The sequence below is a fragment of the Notolepis coatsorum genome (genome assembly GCF_963971535.1).
Source record: "Notolepis coatsorum genome assembly, chromosome: 8".
Lineage (NCBI taxonomy): Eukaryota > Metazoa > Chordata > Actinopteri > Aulopiformes > Paralepididae > Notolepis > Notolepis coatsorum.
Genome location: NC_140172.1, coordinates 69992732 through 70006529, shown reverse-complemented (window position 1 = coordinate 70006529; position 13798 = coordinate 69992732). Strand labels below are relative to the sequence as shown.

The window sequence follows — 13798 nt, the reverse complement described above, 5'->3', positions numbered from 1 at the left end:
GATAGCTCCTGATATCAATGTCTTATAACACTGATTCGATGCGTATTCGAGCTGAGGGCTTGCTGAGCACAGTTAAGTAACGTTATGCCAATAGGGTCCAGGTGCAGCGCCGGAGAATCCTGGCCGTAGCTCTGCTCGAGGCTACTCGAGTATAGGTCCAGGTGCAGCTCCGGAGAATCCTGGCCGTAGCTGGAGGCTACTAGAGTACACACAGACAGTGGAGCTTGTTGCGTGGTGGCGATGTCTCGCAGATAATACAAGTACAAGTCTAATTATATACTATATATATTTTATTAAAAAAAAAAAAAAAACTTTTTATATAAAATAATTTTTTATTTCTTTTTAATCAAAAACGATCGGTATCGGTATCGGCCGATATGGCTCACGGCGATCGGTGATCGGTATCGGTGGCAAAAAACGTGATCGGGGCATCCCTAATATAATTGCCATGGTCTATTTAGTTCAAAGTGGTCTTTTCTTTTACTTTTTAAATACTTCTGCAAGGAATATTTTTTGATTAACTTAAAAATATACTGTGTATAATATATATATACTGTATATACATTTCTACAATATATATGGTGGATGACTGTAGTAGAAATCCATACCTTTGTATGGATCCATGATGGCATACCTTCATATTTGGTATTACCTCCCTGTCCTAGTTAGTTTGGTTGCTTATCTATTTTTCTGATTGCTGTTGTCTCTCCTTCCTGCTTTCTATACAGACTTGCATGATATTTACTAACTAGACAAACAAGTTGTTTGTGATGGGAAAGTTGTGTGTGTGTAAGGGGGGGGGGGGGGGGGGTGCAACAAATGGTCATTGGCTGGGACCCCGATGTCACATGGTAGCCTATGTGGTCGCACCCCAGGTCTGCCGAGAGCCGAGGCCGTCCCCTCTATTTTGATGTTATTTACGACGAAGTGACCCCAGCCGTCAGAGCGCATTTGTGTCATAATAGTCGGATCCGCATGAAGGCACAGCAGGCTCCAGTCCGCCTGTACCTCTGTATCGGGGCCAGGCTGTCTGCCATGGCTGCAGAGAGTTTGCCCAGCTGGTTTCCCCTCCCTCTCCTGTGGGCTGGCGGTCAGGCTACGGCTGATCTTGATGAGTAAAGGGTGTAATGATTCAATCCAGCAATTTTATTAGATTCCTGTTCTTTTGAACCCCCCCCCCCCCCCCCCTCCACATCACTAGTGACGAAGACTAATCACAGAAGGGAGCGAGTGTGAGCAGGTGCTCAGACAATGGGCTCGGGTTGAGTTCCCACAGGTCCTCCTGCGTCTGAGAGGGAGAGGGCCGGCTCATGTGTGTGGCGAGCCGAGTGGTGTGTGTGGATAAAAACACGGCTCCTCCTGTCCAATGAATAGAGGAGCCAAATCATCCAAGATGCACACGACACAAAGACCTCCTGCTGAGACTCTCGAGTGCATCACTGGTCAGATTTGTGTCTTCCACAATAGGGCAGATGAAATGAGGAGGGGAGTGGGATTTGTTTTTCTTTTCTGCTCATAATCCCCCCCTCCACCAGACCACCACCCCCCAGACGACTTTTCGGCTGGCCGCCTTGGATGGATGGATGGCTGGACCTTTTTAATAGGAAGGCTCAGGTATTTTAACATTGCCCTTTTCATGCTTGCGGAAGAAAGCCTGGGTAGAAGAGGTTTTAGGTGGGGTTTTAAAAAAGAAACAATTTTCCATGGTGGGTTGGGTGGTGATGTAATATATTTGCATTATACAAAGTCAGTTGAAAGACACGATCAGCGGCAAACAAATGCAGCTTTGCCCTAGGTGGCACGGACGCCGTTGACTCACTGAAGGTGTCTGCGCGGACAGCAGAACTATTTTTTGATCTGTGCAGCAGAGTCTCAGTACTCCTAGCTTAAGTTTCACTTTCACTTTGAGAGTAGATTTAACTTTACGTGAAGGAGGAAAAAAGAAGGCTCTAGAGGCAACACAACAGGTTACACAATGTTGTTGGAGGATTGGAAATATTTCAGATTGAAACAGGAGAGGAGCTTATAGGACCAGCAACAGTATGTTTACGTGATGCGCTAAATGAGGTTGCAGCTACATTGATAGGAATTGACGGAAGGTATTAAGTGTGTCCTTTGGTTTATCGACTTAGAACCTAACGACTAATCAACGCTGTCTGTCCAACAAATGGATACCAATCATTGAAAATCTATTAAAAACAGACCCATAACGTTACAAATCAAAGTGCTCTAGCCTCTACAGATATTGAGTGAGTATTAACCATGGGAAATTTCACATCACTATGGTAACCCTACTGCCAATGGGCTTGTAGAATAGTGTAGTGAGAAAGTGCTTTCAAGCTGTCTTGTTTAGCCAAATAGCGAACAAACATTGTAAATAAATACTTCACCATATACAATGTCGTTCTAACAAATACAAATAAAATAAAAAGGTTTTTGTGCATGATATAACTTGTATACAGTGAGTTAGGGGTGGACGGTATAAACGGTATAAACGGTATTAATTTGCTCTACGGTATGGATTTTGACTACCGTGTAACCGGTAGAGTAGCTCTAAAATAGCAATGACGTCATGTAACCACAGCGCGACTATTTCAATCGCATTTGCCCCTAAAAATAGATAGAATTAGTCATAGATAATAGATATGTGCAAACTGGAAAAAGTTATTTAGGAGGCTTCGCGCAGTGGGCGTGTCAACACGCAATTGTCATTTCATAATAAACACATATCACCGCGGCGCACAGCAAGTTTCAATTTCAGTTCCTGGCATTTTTAACCAGTGGAGAAAGGTAAGAGATGTCCCTATCGTTTTTCTTATATGAATTATTCTACGTTAACACTTTGGTTGCCTTGGGTTAAATTCATGATATACCATAGGTTGCCGGCTCTATTTGTCTATGGAGAAGTACCCCTCCTTTGCATGGCTATAACTTTTTAAATTCTATTGCTACATTGCCATTATTAGGGCCCATTCAAAGTCCTATATGTATTGTTCATTGTGTAGCAATGTTAAACTTTTTCATTCACATATTCATAGTAAAGTATGGTCTAATGTATAAGTATTAGGGATGGGTACCTTTCACATTTGAACCGATACCGGTACCTGTGAATCGATACCGGTACCCAACGGTACCTTTTTTCGGTACTTTAATTTTTTTTTTTTTTTTTTTTTTTTACCTTTTTTTTTTTACTTTTTTTTTTTCATGTCAACGTTCACACGCACAATATATGCTTACCTAGGATTTGACTTGATTCAACAACAAAGCAGTCGGAGCAATGACAAGCCGAAAACTGTCGAAATTCAATTTACCTACCTCAGTCGTAAAAAAAAAATCCAAACTTCAAATAACTACAATTTCGACAGTTTTCGGCTTGTCATTGCTCCGACTGCTTTGTTGTTGAATCAAGTCAAATCCTAGGTAAGCAACGTGCGTGTGAACGTTGACATGAAAAGAAAAAAGTTAAAAAAAAAAAAAAAAAAAAAAAAAATTTTTTTCGGTTTCTCACTTGATTCGATACTCGGTAGTACCGACGTGTTTCGGTTCGGTACCTCAGAAGTACCGAATTCGGTACCCATCCCTAATAGGTATGTTTTCATCTCTTTCTGCAGCTTTCTCCAGAACGTGATCTATAGCCCCAAATGCATTATATTGATGATGCAATACAGTTTTATGGCAATCAGCGCGATATAAAAAATTCCAACTAGACGTACTTCTAGAAGTTACTACACGTCATCTGATGTTGATTGGATGGGCTAGGGGGCGTTTATAATTCCGTGGGCAGCGTTATACCAATCATCTAATGTGGGTCAAATGTTGATAATAGCAGTTAGTATCGAAGACAGTAACGTTACACGCTGAAACTCACCCCAGTCTCCGCGCGCCGTTGGGCGATCATCGTAGAGTAGAAATCTTATCATTATGGGATGTATTTTTACCCGGTCCATCTCCAGCTTGTATAATGGTATATACGTCCAAATCATGTTGTTTATCGAGTTATTGGCAATCGATCACTGTGTAGCGTGACGAGCCAGAGTCCCGGGACCTATAGCGAGTGCCCGGAAGTACTACGGACGTCTAGCACAACCTCTATGGCACATCCTGTTAAGCGATTGCGCCGATCGGCCACCAGATGGTGCTCCTGAACCGCCAGAGAGCTCAGTGGGTCCTGCTGGTGGATCTCAGGCCAGCGGAGGGGACATATGAATCCGATCGCAGATTTTTGAAATATTGATATAAGGACGACGTAAAGCGTCCTCCGGCAACTTGAGCATGGCCGGGAATGACTTCTAAACACGTTTCCCGGCATAGAAAGTGTTAATAAAACATACCTGGTGATCAACTACAGTTTGCTGTAAACATTATGATATGCGTGTAGTGTTATGATAACGACGGCTGCAGCGGGAGCCGGGAGGACGGCGGAAGCAGTGGATTTGCGAATAGCATGCAGCTGCAGAGCCGCAGAGCCAGCGGCGCTTTCAGGTCAGATCCGCTCAACAGCGCCCCCCCCCCCCCACCCAACGGCTGAAAGCTGTGACCAGACCTGAAAGCGCCGCTGGCTCTGCGGCTCTGCAGCTACATATGCTTCTAGCAAAATCCAGCATCCAGCCCGGCTGTTTGCAATGGGAGCAGCACGGACTCGGGACTTATTTTATTTGGAATATAATGACTTTATACGCAAAAGTAGCCTAGTTTTAAGTTAAAATATTATAAATCTACATGCCTTGAGGATGTCATTCTTTATATAGCCTGCCTATCAGGCAAAAAAAATTATTCTAACGGAAACACTGATACCGTGATATATACCGTTACCGTCTATGCTTCAAATTATACCGTGATATAAATTTTAGACCATACCGTCCACCCCTAAGTGAGTTTTATGTAAGCATTTCCTGGATGACATGCTGGCAGGGAACAAACTTAACTTTTTGACTTACCAGCCATTTGGCTGGTAGATTTTTAAAAGTACCAGCCAGGCAGATTTTTTACTAGCCAAAAATTATAAATAGCTTTTTAGTATATCGCCATGTGTTATGTAAGGGATAATGTATGGCTACGAGGTCATTGTCGCAAAATAATTGAGCGACACGGAGTTTAAAATACCGAGGCGCCGCGTGTTACGTAGGCTATACATTATCCCGCTTATTACATGGCTAACTTACTAACAATATACCTAATTCATTTTACATCGACTCGCAACACTGGTTCTGCCTGCGTTCTGGCTCCGCTCGTCGCTCCGCCCCCTGTCATCGCCGGCAGCAGAACACCGAGTGTCTAATTGCACTGAAACAGTGTGTGTCAGTGGGCTTGATTGCGAACAGCTGCGCACTGCGGTCATTATTGAAAAAACAGCGCATTATTGAAAAATAATGACCGCTGTCGGAGGGCTATTGACCAATCACAAGCAAGCATTTCGGCGAATGTGAAAACGCCATGTAATAATATTACATATAATACTCTCATATGCTATTTTCATTTAATATCATAAACAACATAAGGAATATTAGCATAATTTTGAGTGGACTGAAGGAATGAGTCAGTGTTAATAGTTTTAAATGCAAATAATTTATTGAAACATAGAAGTGGGGTCGGGACACACATTTTATTTCAATTTTTTTAACTGTTTTAACCATGTAGTGTAGCACTTTGGGATCCCAGTGAACAAAAAGTGCATTACAAATCCAATTAGGCCTGCCGCGATAAGCAATAAATCGATTAATTGCTGCGATAATTAAAATGAATGCAATGATTTTGACGGGCGCGATTAATTGCTATTTGCGCGTTTGTTTTAATGAGGCGGAACCAGTGCCCCTTCAGTCACTGTCCGTGTTGGGAGGCGGGCCGCTGACGTTACTAGAGTACAGCACGGGAGCTCCGTGGGGCAACGCCACATAGACATTTCTCAATAGTGTTGCTCCTTTTAACCAAGTAGCATTATTTGTAGTGTAACGTTAGCTATTTTTAGACCCAAGTAGTTACTCGCTACTGCCCGGAGAAACTGGACTGCTAAATAAAGATGAAAGATAGAGCTTTGATTCTCATTCCATGCTAACAACATTAGCTAAATATCTAACAAACGAAATACAACGTATAGCATAGCTACAAGTACAACACAGAATAACGTTAATACAATTACATGCATCATTGTTTACAATGAACGGGTGGGGCTAGTCAAAGGACTGGACACGGGGACAAGTTAAACATGAATTAATTTATTATAACACTCCGGTAGTTTCGAGTCGTGCTGCAGTGCTTACGCACCACAGCTATTCTATTACTGCTTTGACGCTTCCTCCTCATCGTTGATTGCCTGTAGTAGCTGCATCTAACGTTAGTAGCTAACGTTAAAACTAACCGAAAGGTAGTTGTTCACCAACAATTTGTTTTATCATTAGCTCAAAAACAGAACCGACGAGACATGTTGTCGGCTCATAGTTTCTGCTTAGGATAATAACAACAATACTTCCGGTCCGGTCGGTGGGCTTCAAAATAAAAGTCAAACACCGGAAAAGACGGAGCGGTGGGCTTCAAAATAAAAGTTTTGGGAAATAAATTTCTAAAAAAAAATTCTATAACCGGTCGCAATATTATCGCTTATCGCGATATTTTCGGGGGCAATTAATCGCCCAGCAAAATGTGTTATCGTGGCAGGCCTAAATCCAATCTATTATTATTATTATGTGTGGCTGCCGCCCTGGCGGACATCTGTGCTCTACTGAGTGCACCTTTCTAGTCTAGAGAGTGAGCGCTGATTCCCCGTAGCTGAACAGGGTTGCATTTTGTCAACACAAATTGGAACCCTGGAGGAAGCGATATAAGGAAACGAATTGCTCCGCTAATCGCTCATGTTGACCCCGCCCCCAAGTCGCTCTCCGCTCGCTCACCGCACACCTTGAAAAGAGCGCTCCCCGCGTTCCCTCGCTCGGCAGATTTTTTTTTTGACGACAACAATGGCGTCAAAACAGGATGTGAGTGACAAAGCCTGAACAGGATATCACAGGTTCACCCTTCTCATTGGTTGAAAATGGCCTTCATGTTTGTACATCGCCATCTGTTGCTTTGGCATTGTACTACATGTATATTACATCAGTGTTAAACCACTGTGAGCGGCCTGGAGGGAGTGGATTGGAGGAGAAGCGGTAGATGCAGTGTATTTTGTTAGCCGCCAGGTGGCGGGCAGACCTTAAATTCTAATCGCCAAAGAATAAATCTACAAGCCAGTGGCGCTGGGCGTGTAACTATTTTGTACCCTGCATGCTGGCCAGCAGCAAACAGAGATAAGCTGAAAGAAAACGTGTTTTTAATGCATAGGTTTATCAACTACAATATAGGGTTCACTCTGGCATTTCTATGTTATGAACTGGTGCCAGAGGAGCTGAGTCTCCTCCTACCTGTTGTTGTCTGTTGTTACAGGCAACATGGTGTGGTGCAGCACGGGTAGGCTTGCCATCAGGTACTGTACCATGCCGGTCAATGGAGAAATGCCAATAGAGACCTTTCACAGAATGTTTAGAATGCCCATTTGTCCTCCATGTTGGAAGAAACTGGTTGATATGAGAACACAAGATACATCAACAAAATTTTTATAATTTGGTGTTTTATTATTGGATATTGTAAACGGGTCACAGTGGAACAGTAATATCATGCTTTTCCAGTGTTTTACCATTTTTGTTTTACCATTTCTTTCAAAAGTGGTTACCAATGGTTACACGTCACCATGTTGGAAGGCCTATTAGCTAGCCTACATAAATATTCTGTGCAAGGCCTATATTGTGTGCTACATATTCGCTTGTAAAATCATAGTGTAAAGATGGATGCTGGGTTTGTTTATGAGACATTATAGTGCATAGCTGCTGGTAGGCAGGGAACAAAATTAACTTTTTGACTTACCAGCCATTTGGCTGGTAGATTTTAAAAACTACCAGCCAGGCAGATTTTTTACCAGCCAAAAATTTAAAATAGCTTTTTAGTATATCGCCATGTGTTATTATTACTATATAATACTCTCATATGCTATTTTCAATTAATATCATAAACAACATAAGGAATATTAGCATAATTTTGAGTGGACTGAAGGAATGAGTCAGCGTTAATAGTTTTAAATGCAAATAATTTATTGAAACATAGAAGTGGGGTCGGGGACACACACACTGTTTCAACTCACCACCCCCGCATCATATTGTAGTCTAGTCTGTCTTCAAACTTCCACTCCTCTCGAACCCTTTTTATATTTGAATATCAACATTATCTGTGCATCCTCAGTAATCCTCAGTTTACTACAATATACTCCTCTCCTGAGTCCTGACTAGTGACTTCATCGTCTTTCCAAACGCACGCACACACACAGAGAAAGGGAGAGTGCCCCCCCCCATTTCCCTTTCCCCAGTCCACACTGTCTGCTGTTCTCTATGGCTCTGCCGCTGATCAGGATTAGCTTGTTAGCTTATGCTAACATAACGTTCATTTCGGGCGATGTGGGCATAAAGGAATGGCGACGATGCAATGCATGTTAGATGCATTTGACCCGTTGTGAGAAGAAGAAAAAAACCACAGACTTATTTCGGCTCGCAAAATAGGCGCACTGCTGTGTAGCTCTGCTCTCAGGGAACAAACTTAACTTTTTGACTTACCAGCCATTTGGCTGGTAGATTTTAAAAACGACCAGCCAGGCAGATTTTTTACCAGCCATTGGCGGTTGGCTGGTACTTATTTTGTTCCCTGATGGTAGGCATGATGGGATATTGTTGATAAATGAATCATGTAGGGTATATCATTCAGTTGTACACTGGCCACAGACTTACATTTTGATTGTCTTTTTTGTGTGATAATCTCAGTTAGGGGTGGACGGTATGGTCTAAAATGTATATCACGGTATAATTTGAAGCATAGACGGTAACGGTATATATCACGGTATCAGTGTTTCCGTTAGAATAATTTTTTTTGCCTAATAGGCAGGCTATATAAAGAATGACATCCTCAAGGCATGTAGATTTATAATATTTTAACTTAAAACTAGGCTACTTTTGCGTATAAAGTCATTATATTCCAAATAAAATAAGTCCCGAGTCGAGACTCCGTGCTGCTCCCATTGCAAACAGCGGGGCTGGATTTTGCTAGAAGCATATGTAGCTGCAGAGCCGCAGAGCCAGTGGCTCTTTCAGGTCGTTCAGCCGTTTGGTGGGGGTGCGCTGTTGAGCGGGCCTGTGACCAGACCTGAAAGAGCCACTGGCTCTGCGGCTCTGCAGCTGCATGCTATTTCGCAAATCCACTGCTGCAGCAGCCGTCCTCCCGTCGTTATCATAACACTACACACATATCATAATGTTTACAGCAAACTAGTTGATCACCAGGTATGTTTTATTAACGTAGAATAATTCATATAAGAAAAACGATAGGTAAGATCTCTTACCTTTCTCCACTGGTTAAAAATGCCAGGAACTGAAATTGAAACTTGCTGTGCGCCGCGGTGATATGTGTTTATTATGAAATGACAATTGCGTGTTGACACGCCCAGTGCGCCCACTGCGCGAAGCCTCCTAAATAACTTTTTCCAGTTTGCACATATCTATTATCTATGACTAATTCGATCTATTTTTAGGGGCAAATGCGATTGAAATAGTCGCGCTGTGGTTACATGACGTCATTGCTATTTTAGAGCTGCCCTACCGGTTACTCGGTATAGTCAAAATCCATACCGTAGAGCAAATTCATACCGTTTATACCGTATACCGTTTATACCGTCCACCCCTAATCTCAGTACTACGTACAATACTACAGGTGAGGCTAGTGCTTTTCTTCTTTTTAATTTTTTATAAATATTTACTTGATTATAATGTAATGGGGTTGAAATGTCTTGCAGGTGGAGTATTCCTTTAACCATAAATGTAGGCTGTTGCCCCATTAAAGATGATGAGCCTTATGTATTGAGGTTTCTATGTACCGTAAGGGTAGGTAACTTTGCTAATGTTCAGGATTTATTTTCAATGTAATAATTGTAGGCTACATGCTAAGGATTCCTCACAGCACCTTACCTTGCAGACAGCCTCCTAAACCTTTATCATGATGGATACAAAGTACAGACGCTTAGGATTTGGGAGGTGTTGTAATTCTGCACACCTAACGACAATGCCTTACACTGGTGACCTCAAGAGGACTCGCCAAGGATGTAGGCTACTTCCTGTTGAATCTAGCACTTCTTTTTGGCAAGTCTCACAAATTACACTCGCACCTTGTACTTAAGGTGTTTGTAGCCTATAAATCAGCTTGGCTTGCATTCTTTGGTTAGGTTAGGTCTAATTTGAAGGCAAAGCCATATTCTTGGTTGCATGCCACACCTGCAACACGCAGCAGGCCTAACGAGATTAGGTGATTATGAGCCAAACATTGCACATGCAGATTCATGTACATAAATTTTTTTGTTGCAATACATACATAGTTGCTCAACTGTGTTTTCAAAATTATATTTAATATCATGGATTCGGGTTATGTTATTCCACAAATTCCTTTGGTATGATAGAGGAGTATTGGCGACAAGGTTCATTGTTCCATGGGTTATTATTATAGCTGCATCCCTAATGACTAAATCCAGGCACAGAAGCCTATATGCCGCTTTGTGTGTGATTATTTGTTAATGTCAGTAAATGTGAGTATCTCGACTGTTTGACGTCAATAACCTTCTCACTCCGCGGGGAGCCTCTCCTCTGCCTGCTGTGCACAGCTGTGAGCTCTTTTCACTGAAACAGGAAAGATTCTATAGCCGGCTCTCTCCCGAGTCGCTTTCTAATTGCATTTTGTATTATGCCGTGGCCAGAGTTTATACATGTTTCTGCATACCTCACCTTAGTGGGTGGGAAATGCCCGCGGGAGACATGCCGGTGAATTGTTTGCCGTGACCGGTAAGGTTTTCTACCATACTGTCCAGCTTTTTTCAGAGACTCGTCTTAATCTAATTGGGTGAATTCCTGTTTTGTTGTCACACTGCCAATAATTACCCCCACCATCTCTCCTGCCGCCATCATGCTGTTCTTGGGTTTTATTTTTTTACCTGCACAAGCTGAAGCGCACGTGGTGGTTGCTCACTTCAGTACATCGGATCAGGCTAGACTTACTAGAGAGCGGTCGAGAGACCCTTGTTGATTTTGTCATCGGTGGGCTGCCGGTAATTTAGGTGCATGCGATGTCGAGTCGACCATTCGTGTTTTTGGTCTTGTGGGAAACACTCTCCTCCTCCAGCTGAGCTCACGGCCTGCTCTTAAAAGCATTGCTGGCAGCAAGCTGGGCTCTACCCTACTTCTAATGTGGCAGGACTCGGATTTGCAGTCACATGAGGAATCGGCACCGTCATGATGGGATCATTTTTCATCCAGCAGATTTAGATTCTTCTGCAACAGTGGCAGGCTGTTTGTGTGCCTCCCTGCCAGGACCTATTTCTGTTCCTGTGCAGCAGCCAGTCTGCCTGTGTGTTCCACTCATTCATCACATAGACTGCTTGAACTGTGCAGCAGCCACAGTCTGCCTGTGTGCTCCACTCATTCATCATCACATAGACTGCTTGAACCACAGATCTTTTTTAAATAAATGTAAATTTTAGAGGTTCTTTGTGGGCTAAACTGTGCTTCATAACAAAATAATAATAATAAAAAAGTGTTCAAGAACCACCTGAAATTGTAAAGGGCTAGTGCTTCTATTTGATGAATAGCAGTGTAGCGATATATTTGTGACCATATCGGTATCAATCTTTTTTTCATATAAATCTACGTCAAAATTAGGCTAGTGATGGTAATTTCTTTATTGATTGCATTGGTCTGATGAGCAAAACTGATGCGATTATTTCTGTCTAGCTGCCATTGTGTGTGGTTATTTTGTTTTGTTTGGGTATGTGTGATTGGTGGACTTAGATATTTTATGTGTGATTGGTGAACTTAGATATTTTATTATATAATATTTTTAGGTGTTATTGAGGTGTATTGTATTGTTTTATTGTAGGGATGCCCCGATCACATTTTTTGCCACCGATCACCGATCGTCGTGAGCCATATCGGCCGATACCGATCCGATACCGATTGTTTTTGATTAAAAAGAAATTAAAAATTATTTTGTATAAATTTTTTTTTTTTTTTATAAAATATATATATTATATAATTAGACTTGTACTTGTATTATCTGCGAGACATCGCCACCACGCAACAAGTCAAAATGCTCGCTATCTGCAAACAGCTCCACTGTCTGTGTGTACTCTAGTAGCCTCCAGCTCCAAAAAGGATTCTCCGGCGCTGCAGCGGGACCCTATTGGTAACGTTACTGTGCTTTGGTCATTTCACATTCAGCAAGCCCTCAGCTCGAATACGCATTAAATCAATGTTATAAGACATTGATATCAAGAGCTATCTGTAGCTACTGCTAGCCGGCTAGATGACGTTAAGACAGAACTTTAGTTCAATGGGACATTTCGTTTTGAACAGTAAACTAACGTCAGCTAACGCAAGCTAACGGAGGTATGAACATGGACTACTAGACTTTCTGGATATCAGGAGCTATCGGTAGCTAGCCGGCTAAATACCGTTAGACAATGCCTACTAAACGTGAATAGTTGACTGGGTAATTTTGTTTAAACAGTAACGATAGCTAGGTAGCTAACGTTAGCGCAGGTCGAATGCACTACAGACTCGAGCATAGGAGCCGCCTCTCAGTCCTCTTTGTTTACAAACTCTACACGGGGGCGGGCGGGGCTAGGGAGGAGGAGCAGCGGCAGTTTGCAGGTCGTGTGTGTCTGAGACAGACAGCGAGTGAGAGCTTCGCTTGATCGGTTTCCGCGATCTGCGAATATGACTCATTATCGGAATTCACAGATTGCATATTTATACTGAGTATCGGCCGATAACGATCTGTGGCCGATCGATCGGGCCATCCCCATTTTATTGTATTGTATTAATTGTATTGTATTGATTTTATTGTATTGATTTGTGTGGACCCCAGTAATAGTAGCCTATGCCTGTGGCAATGGTATGGGGATCCGAATAAACTAAACTAAACTAAACTTGACAATGACGGAGCACAGGATTGTGGGCTAACATTGTTTCAGTATGCGCTAAAATAGTATGTACAAAATTTAAAATGTTTCAATCATGCAGATCATATGATCGATATCTGTAATATTGGAGCCCTAAGATAAATGTTAATATGAGTTATCAGCCAAGACGGAAATGTTAATATGGGTTATTGGCCAAAATCTTCATATCGGTGCACTTGAACAGAGGTCTGACTTAATACGGCTGCACCATCATTAACCCCCACAATCTGCTGTTTCCCCACCATCAACTGAAATAATTCCCTAATAACGACTTGGGGTTTTAGCAGTGCCCAAGCACCACCAAATCCTGGGGAGAGAAAGAACCCTTGGTAATATTATGGATTTTCCATTGTCGTAGTGTTGGCCTGCCTGCTTCTCTGCCAGCACAGCGGCGGAAGTGCTGAGTGGATTCCCTGCTGGCGTGCTTTCAGTCTGTGCTCTTCGCTCCTCTTAAATGCCACTCATGAACGACCATCTATTCCTGTGAGGCTTTGCTGGTTATGTTTAGTTTGTTTTACTGTGTGCAGCAGAGCACAGGGTCTTTATTCAACATCTACCAAACGTAGGGACGTTTTCTCTCTCGGTGAGTAAATCTCAAAATGTTTCTGCCAAAAGCTGTCAGTTAATTGTACAGTATGCAGGCTAACCAAACCGTTGAAAGGCCTCATTTGGGTGAAATTGAATTACTCCTGATGATGTACGTGCGGAAACGCCAGACACTCCTTTTGA

At 42.4% G+C, this 13798-nt stretch overlaps 1 protein-coding gene across 2 annotated transcripts in view; it reads left to right on the top strand.

Annotated features, from left to right (window-relative positions):
- Nucleotides 1–13798, top strand: part of LOC311233069 (vascular endothelial zinc finger 1-like) — a 47776-nt gene that overhangs the window by 24210 nt on the left and 9768 nt on the right. The gene's annotated exons all lie outside the window — the stretch shown is intronic.